The sequence below is a fragment of the Capra hircus genome, chromosome 11 (genome assembly GCF_001704415.2).
Source record: "Capra hircus breed San Clemente chromosome 11, ASM170441v1, whole genome shotgun sequence".
NCBI classification, from domain to species: domain Eukaryota; kingdom Metazoa; phylum Chordata; class Mammalia; order Artiodactyla; family Bovidae; genus Capra; species Capra hircus.
In genome coordinates, this window is record NC_030818.1 from 69401858 (window position 1) to 69423359 (window position 21502).

A 21502-nucleotide genomic window follows, 5' to 3' on the forward strand; every position below is an offset into this window, starting at 1 on the left:
ATAAAACGAGCAGAGAAATACCTCCGAGGTGATAAAGTTGAGAATAGTACAAAAAAAATTAGAAGCCAGTAAAAATAAAGCAAATTAAGTAGGCACAAGTAGCAGGTAATACAATTAGGGATGGCAGAAGCAGGGAATGAGTAAAGCATACACATAGAAATGGGAAATGACTAGGAATGTAAAAAAAAAAAAGTTAGAGTCCATGAGTTGTGAACAATACTAACAAAAAATGCTTGTTTTAATAACATCATAAACACAGTATTAGAAATGTTTCTGACTCAAGCCTACAAATGAATGAATGAATAACTCAATCAATCAATGAAAGAACCAATCAACCAAATGGGATGTGGTGCCCGTTTAGCGGGTAAGAAGAGGTGTTGAATAGGAACACAAATTGGGGATGATGAGAAAATTAAATCAAATAAAACAAGAGGTCTTTGCCTAGCTTGACAAGTTGAGAATGACGATCTTTATGTCTATGTTGTTTTTGTTGCTCAGTTACTAAGTTGTGTCAGACTTCTTTGCAACTCCATGGACCATAGCCTTCCAGGCTCCTCTGTTGGTGGGATTTCCCAGGCAAAAATGCTGGAGGGGTTGCTAGTTTCCTTCTCTAGAGGATACTCCCGACTCAGGGATCGTACTGTGTCTCCTGCATTGGCAGGCGGATTCTTGACCACCGAGCCATCTGGGAATCCCAGGAGTTTAAAAAGAGGGAGAGCAGACGGAGAGAGATGGAAGATCTCTGATTTGAATCATTGGCACAAGGTGGTATCTTTAGGGCCATAAGACCAGATTCTGAGTTTGGGATTTTCTGGGTTTTGTTTAACCACTGCATGACTTTGGGCAAATCATTAAGCTGGCTGAGAATCTCTTTTATCTTAAAAAATGGGAATTAAACCGTATCTGTCCTATTGTCTTCTCAGGACTGTTGGGCTGATGAACAAAATCACGAATGAGACAGGAGGTTGTGCTCCTGGGAAGAACTGTAAAGTGCTGTTACATGACAAGTGCCGGGTTGGGGGTGAGCAGCCATGGGGCCCTTGGTCTGCTGTACTCAGCCTTACCAGCGGCATTTCAGTTCTGAGATGTCTGGCTGGGAGGGGACTCTGCCCAGCACCCGTGGGGCTGAGGGAGTTAGGCCACATCATTGAACCCAGCTGCTACCTGGGACGTTCTGGGCTCTCCTCTGAGGACACAGGACCCCAGGGACAGGCAGCCCATGTGAAGCGTGCCAACTGGAGAGCAGTGTCCTGAGGTCAGAGTGACGTAAACCAGAGAATGGGGGCAGTGGCATCCCCTCCTCTGCCTACCACCTCGTGCCAGCCCCGCGTCCCTCACCCACCTCCCACCACAGGTGTCAACCTGGCCTCCTTGTCAACAGCTCACGTGCTAGTCAGAGACTAGAGGGAGCAACCTTCCTTCAAACCCACCTCCACTAACCTGTCAGCACATTTAACAGTTTTCTTAACGCTTTAGCTGATTGTCCTAAGACTCCTACGAGGCAGTCGTCATCTTCTTTTCATGGGTGCATAGGCAGGCATCCAGAAGGAAAGTGACCCTAGCTAGACTCAGACCCAAACCTTAGATTGTTCTCGTTAGAATCCTGCTCGTGTTCCAGTGTCTTTTGCTGCTGCAGGCCTCTTTCCTTCTGGGTGCAGGGGACCAGAGTGGGGAGGGATTTTCTTTCAGTGCCCCTGGCTCCCAGATGCCATCTGAAATTACAGCAGTCCACTCTGGCGCTTTTCTGCTCTTTCTTTGGGTGCCCTCTCAGTGAAAAATTCTTACTTCACTCATTCCCAGGTGCCTGTGGGCTTTCAAGGATGTAAGCATCTAGAATGGCAGGCTTCTGCCCTCTGCTGGCGACTCATGACATTGCCTTGAGCTAACCACCATTCCATTCCACCAAATCCATTTCTTTGAGATCATTTTCTTTCTTAAATAAATACTCGGGGATTTTTCCAGCTCTTACTGTGTCTGAATGGAATAGAGATCATGATATTATACTATGAACATCAGATTAAAAGTTAGGAAACCTGGGTTTGAACTGCTTGTCTTTTGTGCGATATTGGGCAAATCTTTCAGTTTTTTAAAGCCTCAGTTTCCTTATTTGTAAACTCTGGTGCTGCAGAAGACTCTCAAGAGTCCCTTGGTCAGCAAGGAGATCAAATGAGTCAATCCTAAAGGAAACCAGTCCTGAATATTCACTGGAAGGACTGATGCTGAAGCTGAAACGCCAATACTTTGGCCACCTGCTGCAAAGAGCTGACTCATTGGAAAAGACCCTGATGCTGGGAAAGACTGAGAGCAGGAGGAAAAGGGGACGACAGAGGATGAGATGGTTGTATGGCATCATCGACTCGATGGATGCGAGTTTGAGCAAACTCTGGGAGATGGTAAAGGACAGGGAAGCCTGGCGTGCTGCAGTCCATGAGGTGGCAAAGAGCTGGACAAGAACAACAAAAAACGGCTATAACATTTGCCCCCCGGAGAGACTGTGAGGGCTGAGATATAGGAAATACTTGATGTCACAGAATGAGATTCAAGGCAAATCCCAGCTCATGTTTGTTCATGCTCATTGCCGTGCAAGCTGTCCCTGCTCCTCTGCTTGCACAGAGCTGGAAGGAAGCTAAACACAGGTCATGAAGTGCTTTTTAGAGGCTCCCTGAAGGGCTCATTGAAAGTAGCCAACACCCTATTCATTGTTCAAATAGTCCTGCCCCCAAACATCATCGCATATCCTCAGAAAAATTTTCCAATGCGGAAATTCAGCATCTTAAGAAGCAGTCCATTTCCTCTTTGGCCAACTCTGCCTGGAAGCAAGCTCTCTTTCGCTTGTGGGAGAGGACCTCATGAGACCATTGTTAGGATCAAATAGACACCATGACAGGCTTCAGGGGGCCAAGGTAGGCCTAAGTCTCCTTCACAGAGGGGCTGAGTTATTCTCAAGGAGGAGCTGAGATCATCCTCCACCGGCACCAGAACTCGACCAATCAGTATACTCCCTGTAGCCTGGTTCAAGCTTATCAGGACAAGGACGAAAACCCCCCGAGAAAGCCTGCGCGAGAAAATCTAGCCAGTTAGTAGATGCTAAGGAACCCTTGCAACCAATCCGCCCCTGCCAATTGCCTGTCTTTGTCTTAACCCTATAAATACTGCTGTAATTCAGGGCTCGGGGCCCTTGTTCCACTCCACTGCGTTGGATGAAACTTGGGCCCTGGCTCGAGCTAGCAATAAATTCCCTTTTTGCGTTTGCATTGCTGTGGATGTCTTGTTCTCTCAGTTCTTGGGATTGGGACCTTGGGCATAACATTTGGGGGCTCGTCCGGGATCCCCTGACTGAGAAGAACAACACTTTCCAGACATAAGGGAAGCCTCACTAGTAGGAAGTATATCTGGACACTGGCATCAGGTCAAGGGGGGAAAGAGTCGCCCAGCCAGCATAAGTCTGGGGCCCAGCATTCGAGCTGGAAGGCAGCTGGTTCTGTTAGCTGTTCTGTAAAGGAATGGGGGAAAACGTTTCTCCCGATCCTGAGTCTGGTGGGCAGTGGACACCCTTCGGTAAGGTAATTTTGGGGAACAGGACAACAGCAACCCGGGATAAACCTAGTTCAGTGTTTTCGGCCGATATTTGTTTGTCTACTGTCTGTCGCTTGTCTTTGTGTGCTGGTGCCGTGCTTTTTGTGTGTTTATTGTGGGTGTCGCCGCCATGGGTCAAAGTTATTCTACACCGCTATCTGTAATGACTGACCATTTTCCCGATTTTAAGTCCAAGGCTCAGAATCTATCCCTGCTAGTAAAGAAGAGCAAGCTAAAAACCCTATGCTCATCTGAGTGGCTGACATTTCAGGTTGGCTGGCTGCTGGAGGGAACTGCCGGTCATCCAGGCTGTTAAAGAAAAGATAATGGCTCCTGACCCTCGGGGCCATCCGGACCGAGCTCCTTACATCCTGGTCTGGGAAAATCTAGTAGAAGACCCTCCTGTCTGGCTGAAACCCTTTATTCACACCCCCCCCCCCCCACCCAGTGCTTCTGTTCCACAGGTCCTGGTCATGGAGAGCTCTAAGGAAGAAAACTGGGAGGCACAGGAGAGCCGGAAGAAACCGATACCCCAGGAATCTTCTCTATACCCTAGTCTGATTGATTTAGACACTGAAATCTTGCCTCCCCCGTATATCCCGCCACCCCTGCTCCCGCAGGTACCTCAGGTGTCGTCCGGAGAACAAAGAGGGAACTCAGAACACTCGGCTCCTCAGCAGGAAGGGGGGCCAGCCCAGGGAACTCGCGGAAGGACCCGAGGGGGCGGGGACTCATCTGACTACAGGAGCCGAGAGGCCCCTTCGCCTACCATTCGAGCGCTTCCTGTCTGGGTCGGGTGGGTAAATCCTGACGGAGAACGGAATTACCAATATTGGCCGTTCTCTACCAGCGACTTATATAACTGGAAAGCTCAAAACCCCTCTTTTTCTGAAAAGCCCCAAGGCCTTATTGATCTTTTAGACACTATCCTGTTTACTCACAATCCTACTTGGGATGATTGTCAGCAGCTGTTACAGGTGCTTTTCACCACAGAGGAACGGGAGCGAATTCTGTCGGAAGCGAGGAAACACGTTCCAGGAGCAGATGGGAGACCGACCATGCAGCCCCACCTAGTGGAGGAAGGGTTTCCTTCTATGCGGCCGAACTGGGACTTTGAGCGTGCGGAAGGTAGGGAGCATCTTCGGGTCTTTCGCCAGACTCTAATGGCCAGGAAACCGACAAATTTATCTAAGGTGAATCTGATAAGACAGGAGCCAAACGAGAGCCCAGCAGCCTTCTTAGAGAGGTTAATGAAAGCCTTTAGGCAGTATATGCCCATGGGCCCCCAGGCTGATGAGTCACGCGCAGCAGTTCTGTTAGCTTTGGTGAACCAGGCAGCTCCAGATATCAGGAGAAAGTTACAGAAGATAGAAGGGCTGGGGGAACTGTCAATACAGGATCTGGTGAGGGCAGCTGAGACAGTGTTTAATAACAGAGAGACCCCTGAGGAGAGGGAGGAACGGATTAGACGGGAAGAAAGAGAATATGAGGAACGGATTAGATGGGAGGAAAGGGAATATAGGGCTGAAGAAAACTGGAGAAATCAGAAAGAGCTGGCTCAGATCCTTTTTGCGGGGATGAGAAAGGGGCCCAAAGCCCCAAGAACTAAAGACACCCGGTCGGGAGGAAAGGAAAAGGCAGCTAGACCTGCCCTAAAGAGAGACCAGTGCGCGTACTGCAAAGAGCAGGGACACTGGGAAAATGAGTGCCCCAAGAGAGAGCTGAAGAAAAAGACTGTAAGACAGGAAGACTCTTCCCTGGGGACCCACGCCTTATATGCAGGGGAAGATAGTGATTAGGGGGGTCAGGGCCCGGCACCTCTCCCTGAGTCCTGGGTAACTATTAATGTGGAGGGGAAACCGGTCGGCTTCATGGTGGATACGGGAGCCCAATACTCAGTTCTCAACCAAAAATTTGGGCCGATGTCCAAAAAGACTAGCTTGGTCCAGGGAGCCACTGGGACAAAGAGATATTACTGGACTACTAAACGAAAAGTGGACTTGGGAGCCCAACGGGTGTCCCACTCATTTCTGGTGATCCTGGAATGTCCGGCCCCTTTATTAGGAAGAGACCTATTGGCCAAAGTCAATGCGCAAATTAACTTTGACTCTGGGGGGATATCAGTCACAGACGGGCTTGGACAACCAATTCATGTTTTATCCCTGGCACTGAGAGATGAATACAGACTATATTCACCAAAACCCCCTGCAGCGGTGGATCCTGCTATGCAACAGTGGATTCAGAAATACCCTCTGGCCTGGGCAGAGATAGCGGGAATGGGACTGGCTAAACAAAGACCTCCCATTGTTGTTGAATTAAAAGCAAATGCTATTCCTGTGAGGGTGAAACAGTATCCCATGAGCCAGGAGGCCCGGCAAGGAATTATGCCACACATCCAGCGCCTCCTAAAGGCAGGAATTCTCAAAAAGTGTGGGTCCCCATGGCATACTCCCCTGTTGCCTGTGAAAAAGCCCGGGGGAGCAGACTTTAGACCAGTCCAAGATCTTCGTGAAGTCAACAAACGGGTGAGTGACATTCATCCCACTGTCCCTAACCCATACACCCTCCTGAGCAGCTTGCCACCAGACTATGTCTGGTATAAAATTTTAGACTTGAAAGATGCCTTTTTCAGCTTGCCTTTGGCACCCCAGAGCCAGGAAATCTTTGCATTTGAATGGGCTGACGAGGACAGCCAAACTGTGGGGCAGCTGACCTGGACTTGCCTCCCACAGGGGTTCAAAAACTCGCCAACGACGTTGTTCAATGAGGCTCTAGGCGAAGATCTCTGTGAGTATCGAACCAGCCACCCCGAAGTCGTTCTGTTGCAGTATGTAGATGACCTAATGCTGGCCGCTACGACTAAGGAGGTATGCCTAAAGACCACAGGCGATCTCCTCCAGACTTTGGGGACACTGGGGTACCGGGCAAGTGTGAAGAAGGCCCAAATTGCTAGACAGGAAGTCATTTATTTGGGATATAAAATAAAACAGGGACAAAGATGGTTGACTCAGGCTATGAAAGAGACTATTCTATGGATCCCCGAGCCAACAACTCCCCGGCAGGTGAGGGAGTTTTTAGGGATGGTTGGGTACTGCAGGCTATGGATTATGGGGTTTGCTGAAAAGGCCCGACCTCTATATGAAGGAAGCAGAGAAAATAGAGACTGGACTTGGACTGAGCCAATCAGGCAGGCATTTCAGGAACTTCGACAGGCGTTACTGGAAGCCCCAGCCCTTGCTCTTCCGGACCCAGCTAAAGCCGTTTCAACTGTTTGTGGATGAAAAGCAGGGAGTAGGGAAGGGAGTCCTGACGCAGCAATGGGGACCATGGAGACGGCCTGTGGCATATCTCTCTAAACGACTGGATCCAGTAGCTGCGGGATGGCCACCCTGTCTCCATATCATTGCGGCCATTGCTCTCCTTGTCCATGATGCTGACAAGCTGACTTATGGACAGCGTCTCCTGGTCTACACTCCTCACACCATAGAGGGGATCCTCAAACAGCCACCGGGTAAGTGGATTTCTAATGCTCGCTTAACCCATTACCAGGCCCTGCTGCTGGATGCTCCCCTGATACACTTTCAAACACCTTGTTTTCTGAACCCTGCCACTTTGCTACCCATCCCAGAGGAGGATGGGCCCCAAGTGTTAGCTGAGGTAACTGCCATACGAAAAGACCTCAGCGACTTGCCATTAGAAAACAGTGAGCTGAAAAAAAAAAAGGAAACAGTGAGCTGGTATGGTTCACGGATGGGAGCAGTTATATAAAGGATGGACAGAGAAAAGCGGGGGCAGCCATAGTAGATGACACTGGAAGGACCATCTGGGCTGAGGCCTTGCACCCTGGAACATCAGCCCAAAAAGCAGAACTGATAGCTATGATACAAGCACTAGAGAGGGCAAAAGGAAAAAGAATCACTATTTACACTGACAGCCGATATGCATTCGGCACTGTGCACATTCAAGACCCCATATATAAAGAGCAGGGCTCTTGACGGCGGAGGGAAAAGAGATTAAAAACGTGCCTGAGATTCACAGACTCTTGGCAGCGGTCCACTTGCCCCGGGCAGTGTCCATAGTGCATGTCCCGGGATACCAGAAAGGAGAGGGTGCCAGGGCCCGAGGCAACCATGCTGCCGATGCAGCAGCCTGTGAGGCAGCTGCTGGAGGCCACGAAGCCCATATACTGACTGTGGGATTGCCACCGCCGGGGATGGGAATGCTCCCCCCAAGCCCCATATACTCCCCCTCTGATTTACGCTGGGTGCAAGATAATACCACCCGTCCTGCTGGCACAAACGAATGGTATCAGGACCAAGATGACAACTTGTTGCTTCCTGCCAACCTGGGCAGGCATCTCTGTACCCATTTACATCAAACTACCCATTTGGGAGAGAAAAAGACTTCGACACTCCTACAAACAGCGCAGCTGCGGTTTCCCCAACAGAAGAAAACCATCCAGGATATAGTCCGCACCTGCAAGGCCTGCCAGATGATGAGACCGGGAAAAGGACAGCACACAGGTGTAAGATATCAGGGGGAAAGGCCAGGACATCATTGGGAGATAGATTTCACTGAGGTAAGGCCAGGCAAGTATGGGTACCGTTACCTGTTAGTTTTGGTTGATACGTTTTCTGGGTGGGTAGAAGCTTACCCTGCTAAGAAGGAGACAGTGATAGTAGTAGCTAAGAAGCTCCTAGAAGAGATTATACCTAGGTTTGGGCTGCCGGCATCTATCGGCTCTGATAATGGACCTGCATTTGTGAGTAAAATTGTTCAGGGACTGGCCTCAGCCCTGGGGACCAAATGGAAATTACATTGCGAATACAGTCCCCAGAGCTCAGGACAGGTAGAAAGAATGAATCGGACCCTAAAAGAAACTTTAACAAAACTGGCAATAGAGACTGGTGGGAACTGGGTGACCCTCCTTCCCTTCGCACTTTTTCGGGCACAAAACACCCCCTATAAACTGGGTTTGACTCCCTTTGAAATTGTATGTGGAAGTCCGCCCCCCGTTTGTCCAGCATTTGAGGGAAAAACCAAACTACCTCTCCCGCTATGCGCTTTCCAACAGGAGATGCTAGCCTTGAGTAAGGTGCATAAACATATCTGGTCATTGGTACGGGAAATTCATGAGGGCCAAAATGAAGGAACAATCCCGTCTCATAATATAGGCCCAGGAGATTGGGTTTGGGTTAAAAGACACCAGTCAAGGACCTTAGAACCAAGATGGAAGGACCCTTATGTTATTCTTCTTACCACCCCTACTGCCCTCAAAGTAGACGGAATTGGACCCTGGGTACATTGCAACCACGTGCGACAGGCCACTCCAGAAGAACAAGAGAGGGCTCAAAGAGAATGGAAGTCAACACTGCATCCTTCCAATCCCTTAAAATTGAAGCTCGTCCGACAGCAGATCTTGGACGGATCACTCTGACTCTCCTGATGATGGCTGGCCTCCTCGACCCCGGAACTGCCAGCACTGACCCACATCAACCTGTCAAGATCACCTGGAGACTTCAAAATGGGCTGACGCAAGAGGTACTCAATACGACCACCGAGATACATCCTCCGAACACCTGGTGGCCTGACTTATATTTTGACCTCAAGGACTTAGTGGACACACCTTGGTCAGTGCCTTTGATCCAATTTAGAGGTTTTGGGGCATGTGCTGGTCATAAAAGTGACGAGGAAGCTTGTGGGGGTATACAACATTATTTCTGTAGGTCATGGAGCTGTGTGACTTCAAATGATGGGGTAAGGAGATGGAAAACTAGCAACCGAGATTTAGTCAACTTCTCCTTCACTCAGCCTATGTCAAGAGATGAATTCTATGAATTCTATGATCAGGAAGATGAGATACCTAAAGATGAGATTGCTCAGGTAAAATTAACGTTTAACCAGAAGTTGGCTATGCAGGAAAAGTCTTGGGTGTCTGGATTATCTTGGGGCTTCCAGCTACAGGCCGATGGGTTCAGTGTAAACCCTGGGGGAATCTTGATTGTGAGTCAGATCATAGAACATATCCAAACCCAAAGTGTAGGCCCCAATCAGATTGAAAATCCAGGCCCACAAAGGGTGTTTAAGGCAGATCCAACTCAGAGGGCTACAATTCTGAGCCCTACGCCCTCTGTTTCTTGACCAGGAGGCCAGCCTAATATAGCGGAGGCCCTTGACCCCTTGTCCTCCACCTCCAACCTAGAAATGTCGGACCTGTTATGGGATCTAGCTAAAGCAGCCTTTAAAGCCTGAAACCATTCTAACCCCAGAGCAACTCAATCTTGTTGGCTCTGCTACACTCTTTACCCTCCCTTTTATGAAGCAGTAGGCTTAGATGTTTCTTACAACCTGTCCACCAGCTCAGGTCCACCTCAGTGTCATTGGAGAAAACATAGGGTTGGTCTCACTATGAAAGAAGTTTGGGGAAGAGGACTTTGCTTAGGTAAAGTTCCACTTAAAAGACTCCCTTGTGTGCCTGAACAGTCAATCTCACAGAACTGGACCAAATAAAGTGGATTGTGCCTGAGGCAGCGGGATGGTGGGTCTGCTCACATACTGGGCTGACTCCGTGTCTATATGCATCGGTCTTTAATCCGAATAGAGAGTTTTGTGTATTAGTGGCTGTGATGCCCAAAATCATATATCACCCAGAAGAAGCTATGTATGACGATTGGGCCAAGGAGACTATAGATCAGTTGGGGAAAAACAGAGTTAAGAGAGAGCCTATCACAACCATCACGCTAGCAAACATGTTCGGTCTCGGGATTGCCGGGGCAGGGACAAGAATAATATCCCTGACTATGCAAAATCAGGGATTCACTTCCCTACGAGCGGCAATAGATAAAGACATTACCTGTATAGAACAGTCAATCAGCCACCTTGAAGAATCCCTAACTTCACTGTCAGAAATGGTTTTGCAAAACAGAAGGGGCCTAGACTTGATCTCCCTACACCAAGGCGGATTATGTGCAACTTTGGGAGAAGAATGTTGCTTTTATGCAGACCACACTGGCGTGGAGAGAAAGTCTATGGCAAAAGTGAGAAAAAGATTAGCACAGCAGAAGAGAGAGCAAGAAGCCCAGCAGGGGTGGTTCAAGTCCTGGTTTCATCAATCTCCTTGGCTAACAACACTAATTTCTACCCTACTCGGACCGCTCATTATACTCCTACTCATTCTAACTTTTGGCCCATGTATTTTAAATAAATTAATAACCTTTGTAAAACAACAAATCAGTACCGTTCAGGTAATGGCACTGAGGCAACAATATCAGGCAGTGTCTCAGAATGGAGAGGAAGATTCCTCTCAAGGATAAAAAGACAGGGGGGAATGTTAGGATCAAACAGACGCCATGACAGGCTTCAGGGGGCCAAGCTAGGCCTAAGTCTCCTTCACAGAGGGGCTGAGTTATTCCCAAGGAGGAGCTGAGATCATTCTCCACCGGCGCCAGGACTCGACCAATCAGTATACTCCCTGTAGCCTGGTTCAAGCTTATCAGAACAAGGACAACCCCCCCCCCCCACCCGAGAGAGCCCGAGCGCGCGAAAATCTAGCCAATTAGTAAATGTTAAGGAACCCTTGCAACCAATCCACCCCTGCCAATTGCCTGTCTTTGTCTTAACCCTATAAATACTGCTGTAATTCAGGGCTCGGGGCCCTTGTTCCACTCCACTGCGTTGGATGAAACTTGGGCCCTGGCTCGAGCTAGCAATAAATTCCCTTTTTGCGTTTGCATTGCTGTGGATGTCTTGTTCTCTCAGTTCTTGGGATTGGGACCTTGGGCATAACACCATACTGACCATACTTGTGAAGGCCCAGAAGTGAAGTCAAGGGAAATGCTTGTGGCATATGCTACTTTCTGCCAAAACCCATTTGCTTTACTCTTCAGTGGATTAATTTAAGCTAGGGGTTACCTGGTTTTGCATTTATTAAAATATCCCATTCTTGAATTCCTCCATATTGGAGTGACTTTTGGAGGAATAGACTCCCTATTTTACACCACCAGAGTTTTTGAGTGGGTCTTTTGGCCATTCACAGCACCATACAGAAGCCAGCCCAGTTCATTGACACCTGCAGCATAGGAGTCAGAACCACCATTGGTGCAAGGTTATTTGGGGACAGGTAAGCCTGGATGGGGTGAGGAACATAAAGCAGCGAGGGGATCAGGGGAGGCCATCTGGGAAGAAGGGCACTCAAACCTGGAGGTTGGGCACTATTCAGAAAAAGAGGTAGAGAAAGCAACTTGAATTCCTTGGTAGTTTCTGCTGATACGCATCTCACACTCTTTGCCACTTGTGGGCAGGTTTTGCATTCCTGCATTAAGAAATCATCCAGTTTGGACGACTACACACCTCAGCCTCCCAGAGCCCTGAGCACTCACCCCAGAACTCAGATATGATTGCCAAGCGTCTGCCCTGTAGCTCACTGTGTTCCTACTTAATCCATCTTCTATTCCTTCTGGGGGGAAGGGAGAGGCAGAGTAACAACGATGGGAGAGAAACATACAGGCTCGCCTGTTTCTTCATCTTTTATTTGTGTATTACAGACAACAATTCCCTGTTTCTCTGTTTGTGGGGCCTCCAGATAAAACTAATTCTGTATGCTTTATCTCCCTTGCTAGACTGTGGGTGCCTTGAAAGTAGGAACTAGGACTGATTTACTCATATATCTGAAGCCTCACACAGTGCCTGGAACTCGGCTGCTGTACAGAAATGTGTGCTGAATTTAAATGAACAGCAAGTCATCTGAAGAGTTTAAAGGTGGAAGCTTGACATCATTTAGGCTAGTAGCTCTTACACCTGGATGTGTATTACAATCACTCTTTGAGCTTTAAATATAATTAGGACCCTACTTCCTCCTTAGACCAATTAAACTAGAATCTCTGAGAGCAAGATTTTCACAGTTAAATGACCAGAAAAGAGCTCATCACCTGATGGCATGCTGTAGTGATTCTGTGAAACCAAGATCACTTTCTAATGCACAATGAATATCCATTGTATTATGTTTGTTTTACCATATAATGCATTTCCTTAAATTTGAGCCTATGTGCTCTAAATATATAGAACATGAATTTTTATATAAGCAACTAGCAAATACAAAAGGAGAAAGGTAATTTTCACTGGGTGTTCAGAGACTTGCCCATTCACGGAATAGCAAAAGGTTCAGCTGAATATCATTATTGTTGAGCCAAATTTCATTTTTCAAAAGGTGAATAACCCAAAGGATAGAAAGGAGTGAGAGAAGGAAGACCCCAATCTCCCATAAGAGTCTTTGTGTGACCTATGGGAACAGATTCTGGTCCAAAGACACCTTTTTTGGAAATGTGTATATCTGAACACCCTATTTATACAGAGCAGAACTGATAAGAATCTAGCGTGGGTTTTAACTACATTAAAGTGTCTGCTGAGAAGAGCTTGCTTGGTCAGCACTTGCCCATACAACTCCAGCTGCATGAAGATGGCAAGGAGGTTTTTATAGGTCACATAACTTCAGGACTGAAGCAAGGTAAGAGACAGGCAGTACATCAACGTGTTTCTCTGAGCGTGGTCCTGGAACGAGCAGTATGGACTTCCCTCATCCAGGTGCTTGTTAGACCTACTGAATCTGAATCTACATCGTAACAAGATTCCTGGATGGTGTACAAATATACGGAAAGTTAAAAACACTGCCTCTACGGGTGCTCCCCTCAGCCCTCATCTGATGTTTGCTGTTTCAGTTGCTCAGTAATGTCCAAGCCTTTTGTGACCCCATGGACTGTAGCCCGCCAGGCTCCTCTCCATGGGGTTCTCCAGGCAAGAATACTGGAGTGGGTTGCCATGCCCTCCTCCAGGGGATCTTCCAGACCCAGGGACTGAACCCATGCCATGCCTCCTGCAGCTCCTGCATTATAGGAGGACTCTTTACTGCTGAGTCACTGGGGAGCCCCCCTCTATCTGGGGACCAAGTCTATCTGGGAAGCAGGAAAGGGATGTAGAGTTTTGAGCTTTCTTTCTAGCGTTCTGGTCAAGTTGTTTCTCTGAGAGAAAAGCCAGATCACTGTAATCAAGCAGCCAGTGTGCACTGCGGGGGTGAAACATGATGCAGGGTGGGAGGTGGTCAGAGAGTGGGGGGATTTGCCCTCAACTTAAGTCTCCCAGAAATCCCCGTGATCCATACCTGGATAGCTTCCCCATCAGGGTTCCCAGGAGAGATGACAGAGGCAAACCTGATGAATGTTACAGCCAAGCCTGATACCAGGTCCTGTGCACGCATCATCCCTGTTGCTCTGAACAGGAACTCTACAAGCAGGCAGTCCCCTGTCATCCCGACGAGGAAAGCTGAAGCTCAGAGGGCAGGAGTACCGTCCTTATGTTCGAAGAATTAACACACAGCAGAGCTTGATGAGACCCCGAGGTCTCTGGTCTTCTCCCTACTGTGCCTGCCTCTGTATCCAGTTCTAGTCCCAGCCCTTTAATAATTAGCCCTGTAACCTTAAGCAAGGCCTTCCGTTTCTCTTGGCCTTGGTGTGCTCATTTGTAAAAATGGGGATTAATAGACTTCCCTTGTGTTGTAAAGTGCCTGGCAAACAGTAAATCCCCAGTGGATACTAGTTTTCTTCCTTTCAAAATGAAGGGATGGCTTTAGCACTGAGTCATAAGTCATGGAGGTTTAAGACTGACCACCCACAGGCAGGGCCACTCTCTCAGATGGAAAGCCTCCTCTGGCTGGGTTCCCGCATGAGCCAGCATCTTTGCTCCCCTTCACCACCACACCTAGCTTGATGCTCTGCTTGCTCTTTTCTTCCGCGGTAGCCCTGGGACCTCCAACCAGACAGGCTCACCTTGACCCAGAGGCAGTTCCCTTTACCCTGTTCTCAGTTCTGGCCAAGAGCAAACCTCGGATACAATTGGCCTTGGCATCATTGAATCCTGAGCCCCTGCTGGCACTCCCAGCCTGGAGGGCTGCAATGAGGAGGCTGCTGAGGAGCAGAGCTAGAACGGCTCCTGCGCTCGGCATCTACTCTCCACCCTGCATCCCGTCTCCACCGTCAGAACACATATCAGTCCAGCAATTCAGTACCGAGGGACCCCGAGCCAGAGTCCCCTGGCATCCTGAACAGGGTGCTCTCTGTTGCCTGGGATCGTGCCTTAATTACTCAAGAATCGGAGGTGGGCATCACTGAGCTACTCTTCATTCCTCACCAAGAAGTCTCAGGCAAACCATGTAATTAGGAAGCATTCCTGTCTTGGGGGTTGAAAGTAGGAAGAAACTCCTTCTTGGGATCATTTTTCTAAATATTTGGGTTATCGTTTCTTTGGGGGATAAATGTTGGTGCTCTTTAACCAATAGTTCCAGATTCCTGAAGACATATTCTGGGATAGGAACTAAGATGTATATAGATGTTCAAGACATTTCATTATCACTAAAGATAGTGAAAAACTGAAAATAGCATAAATGTTCAACAATAGGGAAAAGGTTAAATAAATTATGCTACAGCTTTATGATGGACACAGATACCCATTAAAAGTGATGTTTTCCCAGAATTTTATAGAAGAAACATGTTAAGAGGAAAACAAGTGGGATTCAGAACTGTATAAACAAGTTAATTATAGTTATGAAATTAAAAATATAGATGTGTGTGTGTATAATACATAACAGAAAAACATATGAAAGACAAAATCCTAAATGTTAACAGTACCTTCTGTGGATTATTTATGGCTTTTTTGGGCTTCCCTGGTGGCTCAAAAAGACTCTGCCTGCAATGCAGGAAACCCTGGTTTGATCCCTGGGTTGGGAAGATCCTCTAGAGAAGGACATGGCAAACCGCTCCAGTATTCTTGCCAAAAGTCCTGTAGACAGAGGAGCCTGGTGGGCTACAGCCCATGGAGTCACAGAGTCAGACAGGGCTGAGCGACTAACACGTTCACTTTCTTATTTGTTTATCTCCTTCTCCAGTTGACTCCCTGCCTGAGAACTGAGTGGAGAAACACTTAGCTCCTGCCCCCCGGATGGCTTTTCCCTGTTGCACGTTGCCTTCTGTGTCCTTTACCCGAATGCTCATGGGTCAGGGCAGTTTGGTTATGGTGTATCCCCTGCTCTGAGGTGTCTGACTCCTGTTGCCCCAGGGGGCTCCAAGAAGAGGAGGCTGAGAAAGCTGCTGCTGGCTGCACAAGTGGGGCCTAGTGTCCAGGATTCTCTGTGATCTACGTAGAGCCGCAGTTACCCCTTCACCCATTCCAAGAGCAGCTGCTGAGAATCTTGATGTACAAATCCATCTTGGTGTGGGTTTAAGTGCAGAAAGGCCTAGGTTTCTGCAGACCAAGAGTCTGAATTCTATACCCGCCATGCTTAGAGCCATGGCAGGGAGGTTGGTGCCCTGTGCCCGAACTATGAGCGGCTTTTCTCAGAGTCCCAGCAAGTGAACGGCTCCATTCTACCCCCTCACCCCACCATTTACAAGCATTTATTGAATGTAAGGGCTGGAAGTGACCTTAGAAAAACAGTAACTTTCCATCTCACAGACATGGAAACAGACTAGAGAGGTGTGGTGACCTGCCTAAAGCCAGGTGGGTGGGAATTTGTCATTTTAGCCAGCTGCCAACTGAATACTTCCCTAAGTGGGGAATTCCTGAGATAGCTTGGAAGCAGGGACTCCCTGCATCTTGGAAAATGGAAACTTCAGGAGGCCAGATAATCCCTATCTCAGCCCTGGCAGGTGGGGGATGGGCTGATCATCACCCATGGAGATTACTCCAGTGTTGCTGCCTTGTGGCTGAGAGGTGTGAGATGAGGCTGGACCAGGCGGCAGCAGCACAGCCCCCGGGCCACGGGGCCCACCGAGTTAGTGGTGAGGGTCCATCAGGGATAGTGTCCTGAGCAGGCCGTTCCTGGGGCAGGTGTCACCTGCATCTCGCTCACCTGGGCCAGATTCTCTAGCTCCCCATTGGTTCTCTGAGCTGCCTTCTTCCTGCTGTAGAAGTCTCTTAACTCTGCTGTAACAAATCACCTTAGTGACTTAAAACAACATAAACTTGCTATAATTCTGGAGGTCAGAAGTCTGAAACAGGTCTGTGTGTATGTATGTGTGTTCAGTCATGTCCGACTCTTTGCAACCGCATGGACTGTAGCCCACCGGGTTTCTCTATCCACGGGATTTCCCAGGCAAGAATACTGGAGTGGGTTGCCATTTCCTACTCCAGGGGAATCTTCCTGACTCAGGGATTGAACCTGTGACTCCTGAGTCTCCTGCATTGCAGGCCGATTCTTTACCTCTTGAGCCAACAGATCCATTGGGAATAAAATCAAGGTGTTGGCAAGCCTGGTTCCTTCTGCATTAGGCTTTTTTTCTTTTTACTTTTTGGCCGCCTTGCATGGCATGTGGGATCTGTTTCTCTACCAGGCCTTGAACCCTCGCCCCTTCTTTGGAAGCGTAGAGTCTTAACTGCTGGACCAAAAGCAGGGAACTCCCGGGCTGGTTCCTTCTGAGGCTCTCAGGGAAAATCCATTTCCCTGCCTTTTCCTGCTTCTGGATGATGCCTTTTCCTGCATACCTTGATTCATGTCCTCTCTCTGTCCATCTTCAAAGCCAGCAGAGGAGTATCCTCAAATCTCTTTCTGACTTCCCCTTCCAATGTCATATCGCTTACTCTGACTCTGACTTTCCTGCTTCTCTCCTGTAAGGACTCTTGTGATTGCATCAGGCCTACCCAAATAATTGAGGGGTACGCTCCCAACTCAAGATCCTTGATTTACTCACATTTGGAAAGTTCCTTCTACCAGGTAAGACAACATATTGACAGGTCCAAGAGATTAGGACATGAACATCTCTGAGTACCATTATTCTGCTGACCATACTCTCCAATAATTCTCACTCTGTTACAGAAAACCAAGAACAGTTTCAATGGTTTACAACCGAAACCTCTGATTGACAGTCACAAAACTTGCAAGTGTTTTAGCTTGGTAGAGCTGGAATATGCTTTCTTTGAAGAAAGCAGGACCTACAGAGATTCAGCTCAACAGTAAAGAGAGTCTTTCCCATCCAATATCTTGCAGACCTGTTTGCTCCCAAAATCTTGAGTCATTCCAGCTGGAAAGGGAATTTTCTTGCCCAGTGTATAACCACAGAGCAGGCATGAGATCAGGGTTTCTGGTAAAGAAGCATCCTCAGGGATCTTCCCTGGTGGTCTGGTGGTTAAGAATCTGCCATTCAACACAGAAGATGCAGGTTTGATCTGTGGTTGAGGAACAAAGATCCCACATGCCAAGGAGCAACTAAGCTGTAATTAGAGAGCCTGCATGCTGCAACTAAGACCCGAAGCAGCTAAATAAATTCGTATTTTAAAAAGAAAGAGAAGAAACACCTTCGGATTCTATGACCCCACTTCCAGGAAACTATCCCGAGGAATGAGAGAATAGGGGTGCACGGTTACACTCTGCCGTTGAAGTCATTGGGGTCCAAGGCAATGGAGGCTGCAGAAGGCAGGATTTCTCTACCAAATCCAGGCAGGCAGTTACAAACGCAGATTCCAGGGCCCACCCCAGACCTATTGAGTCAGACTCTCTCGTGTGTGAGGTTGGAAATCTGAATTTTATACTCTGCCCAAATGTCTCCTCTACACCCTAAAGTTTAAGAAGCCTAACAGAGAAGAGTTGGCCTGCCTTTCCCCTCACTACTTGTTCAGATCTGTTCTGTATCTCTGACATCAATGCCCTTTGGAGGACATACTTACCTCTTGCTTTTTCCCATCACCTGGGCTCCTTCCCCTGGAATGGGTTGACATCTGAAGGTTGGACTTCCAGGCCAGTTGCCTGCCTTCCAGAGATTCTGGGCAGGCCACCCATGCCAGCCCTGATGGAGGACAGCTGGTGGCAGCTGCACCCTGAGATGTTCTAGGGCAGGAGGGGAATATGTGTCTGACCATGACCCTCCCCATACCTGAAATCAAGTCTTCGGGGGTGTTCCTCCAATGAGACCCCCTGGGCAGAAGATGGCAGTGGTTGCCAGACAGGAGTGGGGAGGGGCAGGCAGGCAAGGCCTGGGGCCCCAGGGGCCAGAGAAGAGCATTCTTAGGAGGCAGCAAGGGGAAGGACCATGAATGAAATCAGGATCCACTGTCCCGTCACACTTCACTCAAAAATGCAAATGCAGAGAGAGAATTATTAAGAATTTCATGACAGCAACTGCAGAGCACTAAAGCAGGAGTGGGGAAGCCTCCTTGTAAGTGTGGAACCCTGTGTGGCTGCACAGGCCACACGTCCATTACGCTGGCCCTGCACAGGGGGCCTCGCCTGTAGCCCTCACTTCCGTCCTAGAGCGCTCCATCCCAACTCTTCACTAACGACGGTCAATGCCCAGTGAAGAGGGAACGGAAGACGTGAAGCGGGGAATCAGTGCCGACGCTCACAGAGGAGGCAAAGCCGAGGGAAGCCAGTGCAGAGGCGGGAGAGGGAGGCAGAGACCTCCCCAGCCACCGGGGGGAAAGAGGTGTATTTTTTTACTGAGTAGCTTTCACACAGGCTAAATGATGTCCTGTTGTTGTTAACAAAAAGCTCTATTTTTATTTTCTGTCCCAGCAGACTGTCATTTGACATTCAAAACTACATCAGCACCATAAAAATTAATCTGTGGATGCTTGTTAGTAAACAGTTTGGGGGAGCTGTAAAAATATTTTCCACTGGTGAACGTTTTTTTGTAATCTTAGTCTAAATAAGGTTATCCGCAAGAATACAACATTTGTGATGTTCTCTTGGTTTTAAATGTCAAATTAAAAAATAGTTCTCTTTTTTTAAGCTGCCTATATTTACAAAGCACTGTTTTCCTTGTATTGTTTACAAATGCCTCGTTATGTGATTCTTGTGTCAGCGCTGTGAGTTAAGGGTCAGGGCGCTAACGGCTCTGAGTGCCTGCTGTCCTGTGGATGCTTATCCTAAAAAGTGCACTCCAGCTTGGCTTGAGGGTCAAGTTTTGGGACTTAACCCATCTGCCCTTGGTGTCTTAATCTGTGAAATGGGAACAGCTTAATCTCACATATGCCACCATTGGGCACTATGCTAGATGGCTGTGTGTTGGAACCATGGCATGATGGCTGTTCAAATGGCAGCTCTCCATTAAGTTCTTTAAATTCTCCCCTAAATCCTATGCAGGAGGTATGATTATCTCTGAGTGCAAGGAGAGGAAGAGACCTGGGGAGCAGAACATCAAGAGCTGCCCCACTCAGAGCCTGAGTCGTCTCCACTACTCCATACCCTCAGTAACCCTGGCAGGTGCTAATGTCCCCACCTCAGACGTGGGAACTGAGCTGCAGAGAGTGTAAGTGATAGGCTCAGGGGCCCTTTCACTTATACATACAGGGAAAGGGGTCATCTCTAGACTCTGCCAGAGGCTAAGAAATGCATGTAAAGCAGACATTGAGAACAGACTTGTGGTTGTCAAAGGGGAGAGGGAAGGATGGATTGGGATTTTAGGGTTAGCGGATACGAACTATTAGATATAGAATGGATAAACAAAGTCCTATTGTAGAGCACAGAGAACTATATTTACCATCCTGTCATAAATCACAATGGAAAAGAATATGAAAAAGAATGGTATACATATATATTTATATATATATATGTGCTATATATACACATGTGTATTCGCTATATAAATAACTGAATTAGTTTGCTGTACAATAGAAATTAACATAACATTGTAGATCAACTAAAAGAAAGTAGCAAGACACACACACACACACAAATGCATGTGAAATGCTTGGCGCAGCTCCTAAATGATGAGGAGGAGGCAGGAAAGGTGGGCAGAGGGGAGTAGGCAACACCCCTCTGCCACAGCTGCTTCCCTCCCTCTGGCTTTACCACCTTTAAGACACGGGGTATCTTTGGTGGGGATGGAAACTGTGACATTTCCCCTCCCTCAACTCTGGGTCATGCTTTGTCATCCAGTCCCACGGCCACAGCCCTGGAATGACTGACCCCCTAAACCCCAGGAGGATGTTCTGCCACTATCCAGGCACTTTCACTTCAGGGTGAAGGTCACACACAGCTCTGCTAAAAATATCATGCTCCTATTTCAGTGGGTGTGCGCCTGCTAAAGAGCGCGCCCTGCTGGCCCCTCATCAAACAACACACAGACAAAGCACATTTCCTGTTCTTTCTTTCTTAAAATACTTATTTGACTGTGCCAGCAAGTGAGATCTTTAATTGAGGCAGGCTAACTCTTTGATATGGCATGTGGGATCTAGTTCCCTGACCAGGCATCAAACCCCAGCCCCCTGCATTGGGAGCATGGAGTCTTAGCCACTGGACAACCAGGAAAGTCCCTCACCTTTGTGTTTTCAAGCTAACAAGTGAGGAAGGCAGCCAGCATGTTTCTTTTCCTATACCTGGACTCAGTGTTATCCCACCCACTGGCCACTGCTAACAGGAAACACTTTAGTGACTAGAGACAGAACTTGGAGAGGCATTTTTCAATTTGTCAAGAGATGAGCACTGGCTTCTCCCTCTCTCTCTCTTTTTTTCAAATAGACTATATGTTTTAGCGCAGTTTTAGGTTCACGGCAAAATTGAGTGAAAAGTACAGTGAGTTCCCATATCCCCTATGGCCCCCATATGCTCAGAATTCCCCCACATCAGCCTACCTGCCCCCACCCCCAGTGTAATATATTTGTTACAATCAGTGAACCTGCATTGACACCTTATGTTCACTCAGAGTCCATAGTTTGCATTAGGGATCACTCTTGGTTCTGTATACTCTGTAGGTTTGGAAAAATGTATAATGACATGAAACCATCATTATGATATCACACAGCATTTTCACTGCCCTAAAAGTCCTTTATACTCAGATTATTCAGCCTTCCCTCCCCTCTAACCCCTGGCAACCACTGATCTTTTTACTGTCTCCATTATTTTGCCTTTTCCAGAATGTCATATAGTATGTAGCCTTTCCAGACTGAC

The 21502-nt window shown here is 47.9% G+C and overlaps 1 pseudogene; it reads left to right on the forward strand.

The window, feature by feature from the left end:
* Nucleotides 5499–9013, forward strand: LOC108637090 (annotated as a pseudogene).